Source organism: Echinops telfairi, unplaced genomic scaffold (genome assembly GCF_000313985.2).
Source record: "Echinops telfairi isolate 266 unplaced genomic scaffold, ASM31398v2 ScPeMD7_6;HRSCAF=24_0, whole genome shotgun sequence".
In the NCBI taxonomy this organism is placed as follows: domain Eukaryota; kingdom Metazoa; phylum Chordata; class Mammalia; order Afrosoricida; family Tenrecidae; genus Echinops; species Echinops telfairi.
Window position 1 is genome coordinate 10,901,335 of NW_022103902.1, and position 21,920 is coordinate 10,923,254.

Genomic DNA, 21,920 nt, shown 5'->3' on the forward strand with positions numbered 1-21,920 from the left:
TCCATCTATCATCTATCTATCCATCCACCCATCCATCCATCTATCTATTAAATCACTCATCACATGATATGCTCCTGTGTTTCTATTAGAAAATTTCATCTTTTATTTAGAAAATAATTTTTCGTTCATTCACTCATTTGTTGTATTTAATAAGATAGTTATACCCATTTGCTGTGACAATTAGCAACGATCCTGTTCGGAGCACTAATCCGAGCACTGTTTTCATTATATGGGAGAAAGTCATCTTGCATATCTAGGTTTAATTTATTCATTAATGGCAACCAGATTTAGTAGGGTATTTCAGCCAAGAAGAAACCCAAATCAGAATTTCCTATTTGTCTAAGGCAAACAACCACTGTGGACATACATCGACATAATATGTTTCTATAAATGGAGGCTTTATATTGGGCATTTTTAAAAAAGAAAGAAGTTCTTTATTTGGGTGTTGCTTTATTTTGCCCCCACTCACAACCCCCCTGACACCCACCCCCGAACCCCTACATACACAATGGCAACAGAAGGGAGTGGCTGCAACCAAAAGAGAGAGCAGAAATAAAGTGCAGCCCAAGGACATGTGCTCATGAGTTATGTGGGAATCTGCTATCAGATGTGCCACCTAAGTGTTCATGGAAGCCCAGAGTTTCATTAGTGAGAGGAATATTGTTTTACCTTACTGCTTTCACCAATACTCACCTATACTCACACCACACCAACATATTCAAACCTGCTTCCACAGATCAGTGCATTAGATTGAAGAAGGGAGCAGGCAGGCAAAAAGCTAGTCTTGCCAAATGGTACTGTTTTCTGGAAAGCAATGGTGGAGACAAAAATAGAGAAGAACTCAAGTATCGAGAGGTTTTTTAGGGGTTTTTTTTCTGGAAATGCTCAAAAATAGGTGAAAACGATGCTGAGGAATAGAAGAGGACATGCTAAGAGCTTACACTAGGGAAGGCAGCCTAACAGTTATTTGTTTTACTAAATGAGATTTCATTTGTACGCAGAGACTAGTAGACCCTCAGACACAACATTCAGATTATAACATTAAATGAGTGAGCAAAGTGAGCATAAGATCATATTTGAGTCTGAAGACTACACCTTTAGATATGTCTGTGTCCTCACCCATGGTGATGGCTTTCATTTCCCTTACACAAATCTACTCGGATTCAATTTAGCTCACCCACTCTGGATAAAGGTATCCCTAAACTGTTTAGCTGAAATGGTGGTCGTTCAAATCCACCAAGGAGATCTTGTAAATAATTCCTAGAAATCTGCTTCTGAAAGGCCCTAGCCTTGAAAATTCTATGAACCAATTGTACTTTGGGGTTGCGGAGAGCTAAAATCGATTAAAGACAACTAATAGCATGATCGTTTTGAAGAAATAATTCAACCGTTCTCCATTGCAAACATTTATTCTCAACATAACATTTACAGAAAATCTCAGAAGTTTACCACATGGTATCTTATTTACACTAGTCCTACCCCTTGAACCTGAACTTGACAAGAAAATGTTACTGAATACAAAATAAAAGTAGTATTCATTCAGTTTCAGTGTTTGTAATTCTGTAGCAACCAAAATGGAAAATTGTTTGCATTGTCACACTAATTAATTACAATCTCTGCTTACTAAATGAATCACCTACCTACTGAAACTATGATATCTCCTTAATTCAACTGTAGAATTTGCTTATAAAGGAAGGAGTAGGGAGACCTTTCACTCTCTCTTGAGCATGCATTGTCGATCGTGAGATGGGTGGGTTTGTGGCTGTCAGTTTGCTGCGTTTGGGGTGGGGGTTGTTATTGATAGCTCCCCACCTCCCCCTTTATTTCTCTGGGGACTTCTTTGGGTTTTGCATTTCCTTGTCCTTTTTTTCCTTTGCTGATATTTCTTTTTTACTATATTTTTGTGATCTTCTTTTTTCCTATTTTGATTATTTTTTCTCCCAATTTTACCACCCCTTTTTTTCTGTATTCTTCCCTTATTTAAAATAGTATTTTCTGCCTTGTGAACTTCATGTCTTTTTCTCCATTCAAATATTTTATATTCATAATTTCCCTTCTGTGTTCTCTGTATTGTCTTCACTAAAGGTTTATTTTTCCGGTTCTCAAATTTTGGTCTTTCAAATTTACTTTGAAAATTGTTTTAAGTGTGCTGCTTTGTGGGCGGTATTGTCTTATATGTTGATCTCAAGTTTGTCTGCTGTTTTGAGTCTTTGTCCAAAGTGCCTTGTGAGTGCATTTGCTCTTTTCTCCCTTTTTTGTGCCCCTTTTCATGGTTTGCCATCTTGACTTCACTAGTAAGCCGTTTTCCAAGATTGTAGTCACCTGATTTTTTTGTTTGTTTGTTTTTCTAACTTGAAAACTAAAATTCAAACTCATTGCCATCAACGTGATTCTGGTAGTTCATTGTCATCTCAACATCTGTCTCTAACTCAAGAATGCAAATGCATTCATTGTTATTTGGTTTTCTTTATTCAGTGTGCAGGTTTCTCATGCATTTCAGGTGATTGAAAATACCATACTTGGGTCAGGCCCAAATCCAGTGACACTCATCTATGTGTAACAAAGGGCTTTATATCAATAAGTAAAAATATATCTAGAAAACATCCCAGCTCAGTACAACTCAAGTCCGTAAGTCCAACACTAATCCATAAGTCACACGCTATGATGTAGAATGCAGGAAGATCACAAGCAAAGTCCTATGGATCCATAGTAGTAACTATGGCAGCAGTCAAGGTCAGCCAGCAGAAAGGTGAAGACAGAGAAGGAGAGGTTCCCAGGGCCTCCTTATGAGAAGGCCACACCCACAGGAAGGCACCACCAGGCTGTGACCTGATTGGCAGGTTGTATGCCACCCCTACACTTTTATATTTCTTCAAGTTTACATGGAGTTATGTAACTACCACATGCTCCCTCTTCAAATGGTTAAGTGTGAATCAATTATTTTTGGAATAGTGACTCAACATTTTTTCCATCTTCTCTTGATGCTTCTTGGATCATTCAATAGTTTCCCCATAGAATTCTTCAATATTTCAACTTGAGGCTTGATATTTTCTTTCAGTCCTTTGAATTTGAGAACATTTGAATATGTTTTTCCTTTTGTATTTTCTAACTCCAAGTCTTTGTTCATTTCATTGTAATAATTTATCCTGTATTCACAAACTGTACTTTGAAATTTTCTCATTTACTTCAACTCTTTTGCTTCATCGTTTCTTCTAAGGGTTTTTGCTGTCTCTGAATCTCACAGGAAGGTTCCCACGGTTTCTGGCCTCCACTTCAGCTTTTCCTTTCTGTCTCCCCAATGTCTCATGTTCTTGGTGTCATCCCTGGTTCTTGCTCAGTGTGTCAAACCTGGCCTTGGGATGACCATACACTCAGATGGTGTGTATAAAAATTCTTATCTAAGCACTCAGGAACTTTAGCTAATTTTCTTCAGCTTCAACTTGAATATATAAAGCGTCAATTAATCATCTCTTCGACACTCATCTCCTGGTTTTTTGTTTTTTTTCATTTTGGTGGTTGGTGCGTGAATTTTAATAACAGTTGTGCTAAAAGTCTTCCTTGTAGATGTACGGATATTCACCTGTCACAGAAACATTGTACTTCATGATCAAAATTCAAACTTGCTGCCTTTAAATCAATTCTGACTCATAGTAAACCTATAGGACAGGATGTAACTACCCCTGGGAGACAGGCTATAACTGCCCCTGTGAGCTCAAAGACTGAAATTCTTCACGCGAATAGAAAGCCCCTTCTTTCTCCCAAGGGGAAGCTGGTGGTTTTGAACCACAGACGTTGCAGTTAAAAGCCCAAGCATAAATAACCACCAGCGCTCCTTTTACCTCAAGACAGACCTTGAAATATTATTTTTGATAATTAATGTGATATAATTTCTCTATAATTTGTCATCCTAAATATAGCAAACCATGAAATGCTGAAAGCTATGTCACTGGCGTTTTAAATATCCACAGGGTCACCCAAGGCAAACAGGTTTAGTGGAGCTTTCAGACTAAGAAGGGCTCATGAACAAGAAGTAGGCTGTCCATTTCGGAAGGAATATCCACGTAAAGCCTGCTGAGTAACAGAGCAACACTAGCAGCTAGAATGCCTTAAGACCAGCCTCTCAGGTGGGAAGGATCTCAAAGCAGGAAGTAGGAACTGCTGCCTTCACAAAGTAGAGTTAATGACATGAATGGAATGAGGAGTTCAGCACCTTCATTGGCTGATGCGCATTTCCAAAATACAGAATTAAGAGAAGAGAAAAAAAAAACGTTAATGCTCAGAACATGGAATGCATGAAATATGCATCTAGGAACATTTGAAGTCATCTGAAACGACATGGAATGTGTAGATTCTTGATCTTTCGTGGCATTCGTGTTTTGAGTCATGGAGACCAGGTGTTTTACAAATGATCTTTAATTTGGATTTTTCTGATGAAAATAAAACTTGTTATGAATAAAAAAAAGAAAGGAGTGGAATGTGTAATGATGTTAGTTAGCAATACTGAAAGTCCTGAGGACTGCCGGAAGAACAAACAAGTCAGTCTTGGAGGAGGTAAAGCCAGAAGGCACCTTCAAAAGGAGGATAGGCAGGCATTACCTCATGTTTGGGGGGCATGTTACCAGCAAAGACCATTCGTTAGAAAAGGACATCATGCTTGGTGTGTAGGTTAGGTTATCTAGAGGAACAAATCCAATAAGACTCATCTATGTATAAATAAGCTTTATAACAAGAAGGGATTCTATACCAAGAAGGCATCCCAGCCCAGCTCAACTCAAGTCCTTAAGTCTGGTACAAGTCCATGAGTCCCTGTTCAGACGGACTCACATCATGCATGGCAGTGACACAGAATGGTGAGCTGGGAAAAAGGAAGATCACAGGTGAGTTAGTTAATTGTGCCAGCCTGGCCGATAATCACATGTGGGGCTGGTTGAAAGGCGGAGGGATAAATGGGTGGTGAAGCCTCGCCTTTCGAGTTCTCGGGTCTCTTGTTTTGTGATGGTTGTATCGGGTGCAGCTGCCTTAGCAGTTTCCTGCTTCAGCTTGCAAGATTGACTTCCTCCAAGACATCCCCAAGGAGAAGCCGCGTGGATCTATCCCGATGCAGCCCTGGGTGCTGGAGCAGCCGTGTGGAGACCCCTGCCAGTGCTGAGATGCTTACACGTTCACTGACTCAGCTTTCCTCCTGCAGTCGGCATCAATGCCTCTGTTTTGTGAGGTGGAGGACTTTGTGGACTGGTGTTGGGTTAATGGGTTAATGTTGGACTTGTGGGCTTGGGCAGCATTGGGTTGGGATGTTTTCATGATGCACCTTTTCTTTACATAAAACTCTCTCTTATACATGAGTCGCTGTGGATTTGTTTCTCCAAAGTACCTAGACTATTACAACAGGCCAGCAGGTGCAGCCTTGCAGGGATCCTAGATTGGTGGAAACAGGACAGGGCATCAACAGTTCTTAGAGTTGGTAGCAGGGTCCCAGCAAATAGGAAAATGACGCCACAGAGAGAAACAGAGGGGTTGTCAGTTTCTTTTCATGAAAAGAACACACCTCCAAGAAGGCATCATCAGGTGTGACCTGACTGACAGGTGGGACTCTAGCCCTACGTTTTCATACAAATTCTAGTTGACATAAAATCATCTAACGAAAACGCTTGGTAAAGTAAAAACTCAATTAAAAAAGAGGACGACTCTCCACCAGATTGGCTGCAACATTGGACTCAGAGATAAGTATGATGTGAGGATGCTTCAGTTTGAGCAGTGGTTCATTCTGGGGTGATAAGACTTGGGATCAACTCAAAGGCACTTAACAACAATTGCTGGTGTATAGCAATCCAACTGATGCTTGGTTGTTCTTTACCTTAAAACCTACAATGTTTCTAAATTCTTCTTGTGAAGTCCTAGTTAGTTGCACGGTCCCTGGGATCTTCATCACTTATAAGTGGTCAGGCCATCCAAGACATAACAATTAGCTTCTATTCACCTGGAGCAATAGAGGAAGAATGAGAGTCAGGGGTAGAAGAAAATGGAACATGGGACCAATTGACTCCATTGACAATTGACTCAATTGACAATTTCATCCTTAACCTTGTGACTAGATGAACTGGGTGGTGCTTGGCTACAGTTACTGAACTTCTGATCAAAGTTTCCATAGATAAATCTGGTCAAATATAGAATAAGGCAGGACAGATGTTTAGATTTTCATGGACCTCTAAATTTCTGAATGAACCCTTGAAATTATTGTGCTGAGATAATCTTTAACTCTTAAAATAAAAATATCCCCCAAATCTTAAAAAAAAGAGCTATTTAAATATTAGACAGTAAAATTAAGAAGCACTTCATTTACATTTATAAAGGAGGAACAACTGAGAAAGAGTCTCGCGAGCTCACTGTCATTGAGTCAATGCTCACTCATACTCAGCCCCTGTGGGTTCATGAGACTGTAACTTTTACAGGAGTAGAAAGCCTAGTCTTTCTCCCTTGTAGGTGCTGGTGGTTTTGAGCTGCTGACCATGTGGATTTCTGCCCAAGTCAGAACCATCATACTACCAATGCTCTAGGTAAAGAGGTTAACAGTGGTTATATGACTAGAAGATTGTAATTAGTATCACCAAAGAGTACATTTAGATACTGTCGAATTGATGTATGTTTTACTCTGTGTATTCTCAACAATAGCAAACGAATTTTTTTTAAACAGGCTACTGGTGATATTTAGAACATTGTTCACATTTAAGATTTTTCGATATGGGTTCAACTTGATAACAGCAATTCTAAAGGACTTACGGTCATTGATTTTATGTCAATGATGAGGATCAACACAGAAAAAGATGGTAAGAATAATCTCACAACTCAAAAAAATATAATCAATGTAACTGGACTGTACATGTAGAAATTGTTAAATTGCTGTATGTTCTACTTGGTATATTCTTAACAATAACAATACAAATTAAAGAAGTTTTCAAATATATCAAGACCATGTAAGATAAAGATGCCTAAAGAACGGTTCCTTATCTTTAAAGAATGGAAAGATAGGAAGAACTAAATAAATGTGTAAACCTAGATGAAATTCTGAAGCAGATATTTTGATTTTGGTATAAATGAGATCATAGTAAATTCACTTCTTGGCCTTTTGCCTAAGATTAAGTGTAGTAAATGACATCATAGTAACAATTGGCAAAATTTGTATACAGGCTGAGCATTTGATTATGGTATTATTCCTATATGTTAATTTCTCAATTTAAATTATTATATTCTAGTTGTGTAACTAAATATCTGTGTTATTAAGAAACATACACAGAGAATGGTAATAAAAATTCATTCATGGTGAAATATGAACAATTGGGAAATCTGGGTAAAAGGCAAACCAGATTCTTTAAAATATTTTCCCAAATATTTTGTAGGTCTAAAATAATTTTATTATAAAAGCTACCAAAAAAGAAATGCCATATTGCTGAAGAATAGTGAATTTCATAAGGTTAGCTGTATGCCATTTTAAATGAAAAACAAAGTACTTAAAACTATATATAATGAATGTATCAGCATATATTTTCTTAAAATTATAGAAAGAATGGAAAATATTAACAATCCTTATCTCTAAATAATAGGATTGTGTGTTATAACGTTTTGTCTTTATATACTTCCACATTATCCAAGTGCTAAAATAGATATGCATTATTTTTATCATGTGAGAGAAAATTTTAAACAAATTTTATAAGTAATTACATAGTTTAAGGCCAAATATCCATCTCTTGTAAGTGAACATGCATTATACCCTTTTTGCCTTTTCCTCTAGTAATTAGCATGCACTTTAAGTTCCACTGTGGACTATGCTTTAACTCTTAAAATAACTTCCTTCTATGACTATTTTCTTATGTAGTAGAAATTTCAGTTCATTATTATTGCATCTGCCTGGCAACAAGAATTACTAATAATCAAGAGGAGAAAGAAATGAGTGACATGGTACTTGGGTTAAAATTCACATACTTAGCTGTGTGACTGAGGAAGAAAATGACTTAATTTTTTCTATTTTTTTTTAACAGAAAACTGCTATCATATTTTTTGGAATATAATACATATGTGTAAATAAGTAAATAAATATGATGTGCATAGTGTGCATAAGAAACTAACTCAGGAGAGTATTGCTCTTTTGAAATAGTATAAGGCATGTGTTATTTTCATAAAATGCAATGGTAAGCATTTATTCAAGTCATTGGAAACATTAAATTATCCTACATGTATAAGGTCTAAGCAAGTGCCTGGTAAAAAGTAAAAGTTCAATAAGTAGTAATTGCCATAATTATGTTTTAGAAGATAAAATATTGCTGTATAGGAACTCCAAATAAAATATGAAATCTTAATTTTTCATAAATTCTTCAAATAAATTAGAGATTATAAACTAAACATTTCTCAAATCAAATAATTTCAAGTATTAAGCCTCAGAGTGAGACATTTGCTATCCAGCCCTTCAAATAGGCTTTTTGGAGAAGCTTTGTCCCATGCAATTTGTCATTTGATTTCTTGGCTATTGATTCCATGTACTTTGGCTGGGGATCCAAGCAAAAAAATTTCCTGACTCCTGTCTATAAGTCCAGTTATGATGATTTTGTATTTCTTTATATTAATGCAATCCATATTTGAGACTGTACTTTCATCTTCACCAGGAAGTGGTGAAGTTTCAAGTTCACTTGGCTTTCGGCAAGCAAGGCTGTGTCGTCTGTGTTGGCAATGTTATCGATTCATAGTTTGTTATGATTCGCAGTCCAACACCTGTGCATAATGAATAAAACACAAGTAAACATCTTTGGGATTCTCTTTCCTTTTCCCCCCTCCCATTATGTCTCTATCCCTCCATGATTTCCTGTCCCACCTCTTTCCTTGTTCCTGCCCCATCACTGGTCTCCAAATATTCTTCCAACTCTTTCCTGTTGGTGTAAAGAACACGTTTCTTTTTTGTTATTTTTACTGATTATTCCGATGTTATTAAATATTTATTTCAATAAGGTTGAGAAACTTTGCTAAGCATGATTTTCTCTTATTTTGTCCATGTCTCTGTTTAGGAATCCTCCTTGTTTTTCATTGATGCACAATATCCTCTTGTATAAATGTGCCAGAGTTTATATATCCATATCTAAATCACCAGAGATTTCGGTTGTTTCCATGGTTTTGTTATTTTGGAAATCGATGCAATAAACACAAGTGTTCACTTACCTGTTTGTATTGTATTCTTTATTTCTTTAGGATACATAAGATCAACATACAGAAATTAGAGGTATTCTTGTGTATTAAAGATGAGGAAAATGAAAAAGATATAACTACACAAAAGCTAAGATATTTAGGAACAAATCTTTCCTGAGAAACATAAGATATTTTTTTTAAAAAACCAACTACAAAATACTACTATAAGAAACCAAAAGAAATATACACAATCAAACAAGCTACTATATTTCTGGATAGGTAGACTAAATGATATGAATATTTCATTGCCAAACACACTATAAATTCAATGAAATTCAGATCAAATTCTACCATGATATTTTAAAGAAATGGAAAAATTAATCACCAACGTTATATAGAATGGAAAATAAACCAGTACAAATAAAACACTATTAAAAATAAAAACAAAGTAGGAGGCCTTTTACTCCCAGCTTTTAAAACCTATTATATAGCTATAGTTATCAAAAGAGTTTGGAGTGGCACAACAGTGGATTGGAAGATCAATGGATTAAAATTGAGAACCCCCAATTACAACCTGCAGACATCTAATTTTTGATGAAGGACTAAAGCACATTTAATGGGGGAGAGATAACATTTTCAACCATGGTGCCAGAAAAACTGGGTCTTCCCCTGCAAAAGAATGAAATAGGACACACACCTCACACCATACACAAAAATGAACTCAAAATGAATCAAAGACCTAAATGTAAACCACACAATCAGACAGACCATCAACAAAATAAGGTCACGGTCACACTTAAGGGCCCTGATTAAAGTCATAAACACACTACTGAACATAATGAAAAATATCCACAGTACAAAAGGAAAAATCAAGGCTGAGGATCTTCTGAAAATAATACCTGTATACACGTCACAAGAGTTAGACAATCACAGATTGGGGTCTGAGGAGGTTTGGTATGGCTAGATATCTTCTTGTGTTATAGACTTGTTGAGATTTTCTACGTCATTCTGTAGTAATTTAGATAAATAATGTATTGCTAGAAATGCATCCATTTCTTTTGGATTTTCAAATTTGTTGCAATACAATTTTTCACAATACTGTGTGATTTCCCCCCTCTTTTGTTTCTGTTGTCTCACCACCTATTTCATTTTTTACTTGAAGAATCTGCTTGTCCTCATTCTTTCCCTTTGTTAAATTTGCTGGTGATTTATCAATTTTGTTAATCTCTACAAGGAACCATCTGCTTGCCTCATTGATTGTTTTCTATAGTTCATTTGTTCATTTGTTTGCGTGTTTGTAATTCTGGCTGCCAAGGTATTTTTTAACATTCTTCAAAAACACCATAATTCAAAGGTACCAGTTCTCCACTGGTCCTCCAATTTCATTTTCCAATTTCTTCCATGCCTATGGAACCACTGAAAATATGATGGCATGGGTCAGGTGCACCTTAGTCCTCAGAGTGAGATCTTTCTATATATATTCATATAACAGCCACTTTATTCTAGATGGTAACTTTGCTTTTTACAAGGAAAGGCTGACAGGTCTGAATTTTAAAAAGTTGCATAGAACTTGAGTCTAAGGCAAGACTTGGCCTGACTGGACTACGTACAGTTGAAAATATGTGAAAGGGTTAGTGGTCTAAAGTGGAGGGAGGTGTCTGTGAAATTCTGGAGCTGGCTGCTGGTTTCTATTAACCTAACTTGGAGTAGTTAGCACTGAGTTGACCAATACTTGACTGGATGAAGAGAATGATGTGGGCTCTGTGAGCTAGAGTACATTTCTGGCAGTCTTGATGGATGACCAGATAGATTTGACTTTGCTTATTGATAAAAACATAGAAAGTTCCATTTGGAATGAAGGTACTTCACATCAAAGGATTTGCTTGCCTCCTCAGCGCACTGGGTTAATAGGAATGGACATTTTAGAGATTGAATATACAAAAGAGAAGGAGATAAACCAGGAAGTGGTTAGGTTATATACTTTCATGGGTAGATTTTGTCTCATGTAAGTGGACCAGGGGAGCATCCCATTGAATAGCTTTGTCTTTTCATATCAGATCTAGGGAAGAGGAGGCATGTGAAAATGTTGATAGGATTATAGTTTCTGTTGTAAACGATTGTAAATATTTCCATTGTTAAAGATCAAATATTTTTGGTTTATGTACAGAATATATGCTGCATCTGGGGCTGGTACTTTTTTAAATTGTACATCTGTTAGTTGCATCCTGTTAGGTGCAAGTGTGATTTTATTATTGCCTTTGTTTGTAGATTATGTATGATTGAAGATTTACATACAAGAGATAAGTCGACAAGGGTGGAGTGTGATGGTTAGATTTTTTTATCAACTTGCTTCTGTGAGAAGGTAGGGGTAGGACCAATCTATCAATCAGGTCACAACCCAGTGCTGGCTCTTTGGAGTGTGGCCTTTTTATAACAGATGTTAAGGGGAAACTTGTTTTTCTCTTGCACTGTCCTTCCTGTTTGACTGGGTCTTCTGCTTCACACTGGGGTTAAAGTTCATTTGGGCTGTTGCCCCTGGGAACTGTTGGCAACTGTGATGGTTAGGCTTATTGTGCCAACTAGGCCAATAGGAACATGTGGGCAGAGTTAGATCAGGTTGCAGCTTGATTGCAGGGTGACTGAGATAAATGAACATGGCAGACATCCCATATCTCCTCGCTCTCTGGTGAGTGGACCACCATGCTGCTGTTTTAGCTAGTTCCCTGCCTCAACCTGTGTGCTTTATTACCTCTGGGCCACGCCAACCCATGGATTATGTTGCTAGAGCTTGAGGCTCCTTCAAGACCTACTTCACTGTACAGCTTGAGGCTGATGGATTCTGTAGCCGTGTATCCCTTGAGTTAGAGATCACATCAGGGCCCGCTTTGCTAAGCTCCTCTGCTACTGCCTGTTGCTGACTCACCCTGCTGTCTGCTGCCTGCAGGAAGACTCTCCCTGTCTTGCCTGAGGGAAGACTCTGATGTCTGCTTCCTTGACCTTGGACCTGGCAACCCAAGTGAGTTGAAGGACTTCCAGTATATTAACAGTTCCATGAAAGTGAATTGAACTGAGCACTCTGTATTGTTGTGTGGACTAATTAGTGGTTATATTCCTTCTTGCTGTATAAACCTATTCTCTCTCTCTCTCTCTCTCTCTCTACACACACACACACACACACACACACACACACACACACTCTGGTTTTGTTTCTTTAGAGATCTCTGCCTAACACAGCACCCTACGATGTTCCTGTGCATTTTGGATCCACATGACTTTGCACCCAGACTTGTAATCTCCCATCTTTCTGCTTTCCCTTCCTGTTGGCAGCTGGGAGGCCTTTGATTTGGTGGCTATTAATCAATAGCTGACCTATAGACTTGAATTGGGCTTGGCTGGGCTGCTTCCATGATACAAAATTATTTATGAATATAAAGTTATTCCTTATACATATGTAAGTGAACCTGGCTTTGTTTATCTAGAAAGCTAAGATCAACATATGAAAAGATGATTTGTATTATATTAATTTTTTAATGTATTAAAGCTTGGTTTGTAGTCTAACTTATGACTTATGCAAGAGAAGGTTCCACATGTGCTGGAAAATGATGTGTATTGTGTTAATTTCTGGCAAAGTGTTTTGTATTTGTCTAAGAGGTTGTTGATTGTGTATATTGTTTAGTTCTATGTATTTTTAAAAAATTCTTTCCAGTTGTTGTGTCCTTTGTTGAAACTGGTGTATTCATGAATCCAGCTGATCCTTTGGTGTTGTCTCTCTCTCTCTGTTCAGGAGCCCTGGAGGTGAATTGGTGCTATATTGAGGTGCTAATCAACAGGTCAGCAGTTTAAAGCCATCAGCTGCTCCTTGGGAGAAAAATGAGACTCTGCTCCTGTAACGAGTTACAATATTGGAAAGCCACAGGGCCAGTTCTACCCTGTCCTTTAGTGTCACAATGAGTTGGCATTTACGTGATGGTGTTGACTGTTCTGTTTTTGTAATCTCTCTCTTCTACTCTGTAAGAGTTTGGTTAATGTACTTTGTGGGTATTTTATTGAATGTATGGCTCTATATTATGTGGGTTTTCTCTTTATCAATTATCCCTTGAATTGTTATTTTATGTCCTTCTTTGTCTTTCATGGTGGAATTTCCCTTGAAGTCTGTCTTATTGGAGATCAACATTGTTATTCCATTCTTTTTGCTTACTACTAGCTTAATATGTTTTCTCCATCCTTTGACTTTATTTTTGTCTTGGTGTCTAAGGTCTGTGTCTTCTAAACCGCATATTTGAGAATCCTGTTTTCCTATCCATTCTGCTGTTCTCTGTCTATTGGTTCACTTAATCCGTTTGTCCTTCTTTCAGACTGTATTAACAATCCCAAGGGTCTGGGGGAAGTCGTGGGGAGCAAAATTGTCCCATCTTTCTGCCAAGGATTTCGCTGAGGTCTTAGTGAAGTAATTTGGTTTACTGATTTCAGCAGAGAATTCAGTGGTCTGCTTAACTTCTTTTGTGGATTCTGCCCTTTATCTTCCCTGTAAATGAATCTGGAATACTTAGCTCTCTTTCCCTCAGTGATCCGGGTCTCTAGGGTTTCCCTCTATATACCTTTGTTGTGGAGGGTATGTGCAGTGACTGTCTCCAGGCTACCATCTTACCGGAAGTCCATGACAATTAGTTGTTATAAGTATCAAGTAGCAAAGTATCCATGAATCAATCTTTCCTTACTCTCAACATTTTAACAAAAAGTTAAATAACTTTTCATGTAAAACCTGATCAAAATCCTATATTAACGTAAGCTTACTACTTAATAATTATCATAACTATTGCAATACAATGTTAATTTTTAAGAAGCGTAGAAGAGTCAGCAAAACAAATATACATTTTCATCTTTGACTTCTTTTATTTTACTAAGGAGTTTTTATGCATTTTGATAGGATAGATGTGACTGAAGTACATCTCAACTCTAAGGAGAAAAATTCAAATTATTTTTGAGATCTAAAAAAAATCAGTATAATTTGAATATTTAGTTTTGCTTGATGTATTAGTTATCAAGTGTGGCTATACAAAAATACCACAAATAAATAACTTTCACAAAGAGAAATTTATTTTTTCAGTTTAGGAGGCTGTAAGTCCAAATTTAGAGTGCTCCTCCTAGGGGAAGGCCTACTTTCTCAGTTGAATCTGGTGAATGGTCTTGATCCTTCAGTTTTTGCTTCCTGCTTCCTCAGAGATCTCTGACTGTCTTGGAATCTGTTTTAACCCATCTCTGGTTATTAGTTTGCTAGTTTAATCTCTTTTTAATCTCAAAGAATATTGACTAAAAATGTAACCTAGACTCAAAACAAAGACAAAGGATGTCCAAATGCAATAACAACCACAGGCACAGAGATTAGAATTTGCAGCACATATCTTGGGACGTGATTCAATCCATAGCACTTGGTAATTAATTACAAGTGCTTTAAAATTTCAGTCTCACACCTAATACAATATTGATATTTTTATTTTTTTAAATTTTACTATGAAATCTTGTAAAAATTACAAATCAGTATGGGCTACCGCTAGAAGTAATTGTCTCTTAAATGGGTTTTGAATGGCTAAATATAATGTTATTGAAATGAAATCTCAATTTTTTCCACATTGGACATTTCTAATATAACATTAATTTTTCTTGCCATCGAATTCTCCCAATGAGTGTCATATTTTAAATTACTGAATTATATTTTTTCTAAGTTTAGCTTATTCTTATTGTATTTATGTAGTGTGTGTGTGTGTGTGTGTCCACAGGAAATGTTGATCTGGCACTGATTTGAAAATAGTTTTAAAATCAAATGGTGAAAAAATTCAGAAACCTGTAACTAGGGTTTGAACAGCTGTCCCATGGCTGCTCCAGCAGTTAGCTTTTTTGTTAGCATCAGGAAGGTCAGGTAGGGTAAAGAAGGAATGCTTAAGTAGTATGGTATTGTTGCAACTGTTCAAAACCAAATGAGAGTTCCAGAATTTTTACAAAAAGACATCCAGAAACTGTGTGATCTTCCATTTGTCATGTTTAGATGCATTAATTTTTCTTTCTTTAACAGGATTCTTAACTTGAAAACAATAAAAAATACAAGTAAAACAAAAAGGAGAAAGTTTTAGTGAAACCAAGAACAGAGACTTTTCCCTACAATAGAGCTGGAGAGGCATTTGGAGTGCAAGGGTTTGGTGGTCTGGATTCAGCTACATTTGGTTCAGCCAATGACTCACAGACAAGTCTGACCTATTCAATTTTTAAAAATAGAACTTTTGAATAACCTGGTCCAGGGTGAGTTTGACCAAGTATTGCACATTAATTGCATGTCTTTTAAGTAATTTTTCCCCTATGAATTGTTCAACTATTGAAAGAAACAGGAAATAAATCTACAACTTCACCTTTTAAACCTCTCATCTTTTATCCACAAATATCGGACATTTTCGAAGCTCTGCTCAGTTGGCAGTAAGCGTGAATGCCCTTCTGGCTGCCTGACAATAACAGGTCAGTTGTTGCGTCAGTCCATCCACGTGGGGTTCTCAGTGATTTGCCAGGTTTATTACACCTAGGTCGCTGCCTTTCCATGGTTAGGTGCGAGAATGGCAACTAGAACAGCTTGTTTGTATTTCCTACCTCGAAGGCTATTTTGTAGGACTCCCTCTGTGACCTGTTTTATTGCCTGGACTTCATAACATAGCTCCTAGTACAGTGTATCATTTCTTCATTGTCGCAGTTCACTGTGGATCCCAACTTAAAGGCAGGCTCCTTACTGCCCTTTGAAGTGTCTCAAAAGAATCTGTGCTTTACACCAACCATTTCATCACATGTAAATCTAATCCATGCCTTTCATTATTTTTTCTCTACACCCATGTTTTTTTTCCCCTTGTGTCTCCTCCTTTTTTGTTGTTGTTTTGTTTTGATGATTTAATACTACTTTTTCTCAGGTGTTTCTCTTTTCTAAATTTGCAAACAACATTTGAACTTTTGTAGAAAAGTCTCTGAAATTTAGTTGATTTCTTGTACCCCTTTTCCACCCATGCTATTAGCCTGTCTTCTGACATTTCTTCTCTATTATTGGGTGTATGTCCTTCCAGTTCATTAAACTTTATTTATTGCCATGAAGATAGAATTATACTTTGATCAATTATACTCTTCTCTTCCAGAGAAACATTCTGAAAATATCCTCATTTAAATAGAAATCTGAGTCTAGCAGATTAAAATATCTAGATCTAACTCCTAATGATCATTTTAGCTTTCTGATATTAGGTTAGTATCAAAGGGGAGATAGACTTAGACGATTATATATGTCTATAAAAATTGGCCTCATCTTTTCCTTTCAAGAACATAAAAACATAAGAAAAATAGCAAAAATCCTTGCTAATTTATAGACTACTCATCAGCAATTTCCACACAGTGATTTCCTTCAGTTTTTAAATGGACACTCATGTACAAGCATAGATGTTTTTCATTAATTGTGCCCATTAAATAGTTCATGCAAAACCCTTAGTAAACAAATGCTTTCAGTTGTTATTCTTCTTTGAGAAGTTATATCATGGCTGATATTTTAATAAGTACTATATATCAACAATCAACTTTCTTATTATAAATAGTCCTAAAAGTTAGATATTATTTTTATTATTTCCTTTCCAGAGATGGTTAAAATTGTTAAATACTTTTAGAATACTTAAAGGAAAGCATCAACCCTCGAACTAAAAAATGTGCAGTTGAAAATTAACCACTACTGTACACTGCCTAAGCTTCGTTACATTCTCTTCTGGACACATACACGCTGGTGATGGAGCGGGTTGCAGTTAGCATGGTCAGCAGTTCAAAAACCAGCAGCAACTCCTCACAGAAAATCTGAGCTTTCTCTTCCTGCGAACAGTTACAGTCCCAGAAACCACAGGGTTTGAGGGGTCTGAGTCAGCAGGGACTCGATGGTAGAGGGTTTGGTTTGGAGATGTAAGAGTTAATATAAACTAGAAAAAACAGCTTGCTTTTTAAAATCAGACTGAGTAGGAAGTTGGATGCAGACAAAACTATTTTTTAAAGTAATGGGGCACGTTAGTTTCAAGGGTCCTACAGTAGCTGCCAAATTCCATAGCAACCTCCTTTTCTTGTGCATGACTGTTGTTTTTTACCATGATGCTCTCAGTACTCTTTGCTTTTCTCATCCATGACTAAGAGGTTGTTATTGAATGGCTGCTGACTCACGATGACCTCTTGTGTTTCAGAGTAGAACTGGGCTCCATAGGGTTTTCAATGACTGATTTTCTTTTCTTCTTCTTCTTTTTTTTTTTCTGGATGTAGATAGCAAGGCCTATCTTCCAAGCCATCTCTGGATGCACTCAAACTTCCAGCATCTTTGGTTAGAAGCCAGTACATTAACCATTTGCACTACCAAGTATTCACATTTATAACGGAGGAAGCCTAATTGCTAAGATGCTTCCACCTCACCACAGCACCAAATCTCCAGCTAATCCTCACTTCCAACTACTTTAGAAGTTAATGCTTCTTCTTTATACAGTCTTAGAATCATGTAGTTTACAGAAGTTCTTTAATTGCTTCTTCTGGTCAAATGACATCTGAAAGTCCCTCTGGAAGTAACTTTGTTGCATCAAGTCAAGAAATCTGATTCTGCTAGACTTCAGATTTGTGCTTCATGGTTTTTGATTGATTAAGCCTTGCACAATGCATACTAAGTTGATATGTAATTCCCAGAAGAAAAACAAATAGCCATTGAATGTGTGAAAGAATGTTTGGTATTGCTTATAATGAAAATGCACACTATGCTAATGACATTTAAAATGTTTGCTCCTTCTGTAATATCAATGGTCTGCTTCTGTAGGAGGGTAGGAGATGTTCACACAGGCAATTAGGTCATTTGTAACTGAACATTTTTCTGCAGGGAAATTTAGATTTAAAATGGTCACCTGTGACTATATGTAGTAGGTTATTAGAATGCACACAGACACACATATTAAGAACCATTCATGTCTCCTAATTCCAAGTATTCTTCTTGAGTTTCTCCTTCACAAAAAAAGAAGGCAGGTGTGGGTGACTTTCAAGTGACCTTATCAACTTGATGATATAGAATTTCTGACTCATCTGGCTCTGGCACTTTAATGAGTAAACTCTAGTACTCGACAGCACCGAGGCCTTTTAACAGGTTATCTCACTTTTGGATATCAAAGATATTAGTGCCAACCGAATTATAAAATATTACAAGGGAACTTCCAAAAGTTCATGGAAAATATGCCACTATCTTTCAATTCCATTTCCTTGTCAACTTTTTGAAGCCTCCTCATATCTTTATCATTTTTCAGTGAACTGTGAGCTCCATGATCCCAAATCACTGGTCAGATACCAGTAAGCAAACTCGTGTGCCCAGAATGACTATGTTTTCTTCATCTGCTAGTAAAGACACCTTTCAACAGACTTTAGTTTAATGAATATCATTATTTCCATTTATTTCATTCAGCTAAATAATTTGTTATACATTTTGGACGCATGCCACTCTGATTACAAAAAATGTCTCCATTCTTCTTGCAAAATATACATACTTTGATTGTTTAGCAAATAGAAAGTTGTGATAATTATAATAAGATCTAAGCCAGCATATGACACCATCATTCAGAAAACATAACAACCATCATTAACTTTGGAAGCATCTCCTTCTTTGTCTGTAAGTTTTAAGGAAACCTTCTGGCACAGGGGTTAAACACTTGGCGGGTAACTAAAAGTTCCAGAATGTGAACCCACCAGCTGTTCCTTGGGAAAAACACTTGGCAATGTGTTCTCAGAAAGATTTCAGTCTAGAAAATCCTATGAGACAATTCTACTCTGTCCTATAAGGTCACTGTGAGACCTTACAATTGACATAATGGCAGACAATAACATGCATGCTTCAACAGGATGAGGTCAAAGAGAGAGAGAGAGAGAGAGAGAGAATAATTGATATTTAGTGTCCTATTTTAGGTAACTTTATGTCATAGTAATATTTACTTTCTTTATAAATGTCATTATGATTGACATGTGGACTGCTAAATTATGTGTTCAATCTACCTATTCTACTCGACTCCAAAACTAAGTTTTGAGAAGAGTCTAATACTTAAAATGCAATTTTCTTTTCGGAATTAAGTTTGATCATGAAAATATGGCAACACATATATAAGGGAAAATATTTGATAAGATTTCTCTGTTGAGTATCAACATCTTTTAGTTCCACTCATTAACACTGCGATCAATGAGAAAAACATGGCAGAAGCTGATACAGACGTATTATTCCCTAGTTTTCTAATAACTTGATTTCTTTATCTTCATAATTGATACTACAAATTATCAGGAAGCCAAATATTCCACAGTACATATCCCCATCAAGGAGTAAAAATGTAGGAAGTAAAATACTATATTAAATTTTAGATTAAGATACATCCATTAATTACAAGATAGACATTTATCAAGAATTTCTCATCTGTGGGGTTGAAACAAGCTTGATCTTGAGGAATTAATATCAAGTAGGTAAATGAAATAGATGAAAATAATAACTATTATTTAACAAAGTTGATGGGGAAAAAAGAGTTGTTCAAACATTTAAAGGAAGTAAGTGTAAATTATTTACCTTATGACTACCATATGAATAACATTTAGTGATTTGAGAAAGTATCTGCTATTTCTCAGATCACTGAACAATTCTAAGACAAAAATGTTCCTCTATTTTTAACCAGCAACAGGCTCTTCTGCTACTCTAGTGTGTAAGAGACATAAAAGAGACAAGAGTAGAGTAAAATGCACAATTCTCTCTACCATCCTCTCTTTCAAAAGAGACAGTTATTTGAGCATTTTCAGCAGGATGTAGCAAAATCTATACATTAACTTTTGCTTTGTCATCTGAGAAATGTATTCCAGTTCAAGCCCATTTACTGCTAACAACTCTTTCAGAAAGCAGCAATGTAAACCCGTATTTCTCGGGTAATGTTCTGTTTGCAGTGAAAATGTGGAATGATACATTCTTCACTGCCCCCATAAAATCATTATCATTTTTCAACCGAAAGTAAAGGAAAGTTTAACTTTTTAGAAACAAGAATAAATAACAGAAATTAAATTGTAGTACTTTGGGAGAAAATATATTAAGAGTATGGATATTTTTTCTTTCCATTCCATGTTAGGTCATGTCAATCTTAGCAGAAATGAAAGAGACTCTGAAAATATGCTCAGAATGAGATAATGAAGCAGAGGGTTAGAGGTATCACTTTGAATTATATTTGTAGTCCTACTAGGAAATTTGAATTACTAACAAATTCCCAAAATTTTAGTAGTCACATTCCCCAAGACATCATGTATATTGAAAAAAGTACAGCTTACTTTTGTGTTCCCAAGTAGGAAAACTTGCCCTGTCCCGGTAACATTTGAAAACAGACACTGCAGTTTAGAGCAGAATTTTTGTGTATATCTTAGGCTTCATGTGTACACACACACACACAAACACACACACGGAGAGCAAATCAATTTTCCATCCAACAAATCAGACACATTTTGTTTCTTGCTCTTGAATGCAATGCCCACAATATAGCATCACTTCCCCCACTTCTTCCCCGTGTTTTCCATGTTCCTTTCTCTTTTCTAGACCTTTCTGGACTTCGTCCTAGGGATGTTTTTGATCTCAAGTTGTTGATTATTCTAAACAGTGCAGGTTTCCCCAGTGCCATGGTTCCCCGTTTGAAATTTGAACACGTGTGCTGGGGCGGGGCAAGAGGGCAACAAATCAAGTCTATGCCAATTAACTCACTACCACGGAATCAATGATGACTCATAGTGATCCGCGTGGGTTTCTGAGACTGTAACTTTTCACGGGAGTAGAAAGCTTAGTGGTGGAGCTGCAGTGCTTTCTTGAACTGTCGATCATGAGATTTGCAGCCCAACGCATAACCGTGCACCCGCGTGGTTCTGTTTCTAATTCACAGAGACCCCATATGACAGAGCAGAACTGTCCCATAAGGTTCTCGAGGCTATGGATCTTTACCGAAGCAGATTTGCATGACCTTGTGCTGTAGAAAAGCTGGTGGGTTTAAACCACGGATCTTTTAGCCACCAATCTGATATTTAACACACTACACCACCACGGCTCTTCTCATTAATTATTAGAGAGATTTAAATAAAAACAATGCAGTATCACCTCACTCCAGCCAGTCTTCATAGTAAAGTTCACAAAAACTTTGAACTTTGGTGGGGAGCGGAGAGATTGGAAGCCTCATACACTGCTGGTGGGATTGTAAAATGATGTGAAAAGTCATATGGCTGTGGGTCAAAACTGCTAGGAATAGAAATACCACAAATAATGGCAATTCTTCTACTTGGTAGACATCCTAGAGAAGTAAGAGCTGTGGCATGAACAGATAGATGCACCCTCACGCTCACTGCAGCACTCGTCAAAAAGCAAAACGTTGAAACAGCCTGATTGCTCCCTAATGGACAAGAGGACAAACAGATTATGGTGGAGACAGACAGTAGAGTAATAGGCAATGTAAAAAATAATGATGAAGCTTTGAATCCCCTCGTAGAACAGATGAAACTAGAGAACTTTATAGGAGTGAAATAAATCAATCACTAAAGGATAAATATTATATGAGTCCACTATTATAAGAAGTCAAGAACATACTTTCACACAGAAAGAAACAATGATGATCACCAGTGGTAGGAAGTGAAGGTGGGGCAGATTAGTAGATAAAGGTGGGAATATTAGTTTGGATGAA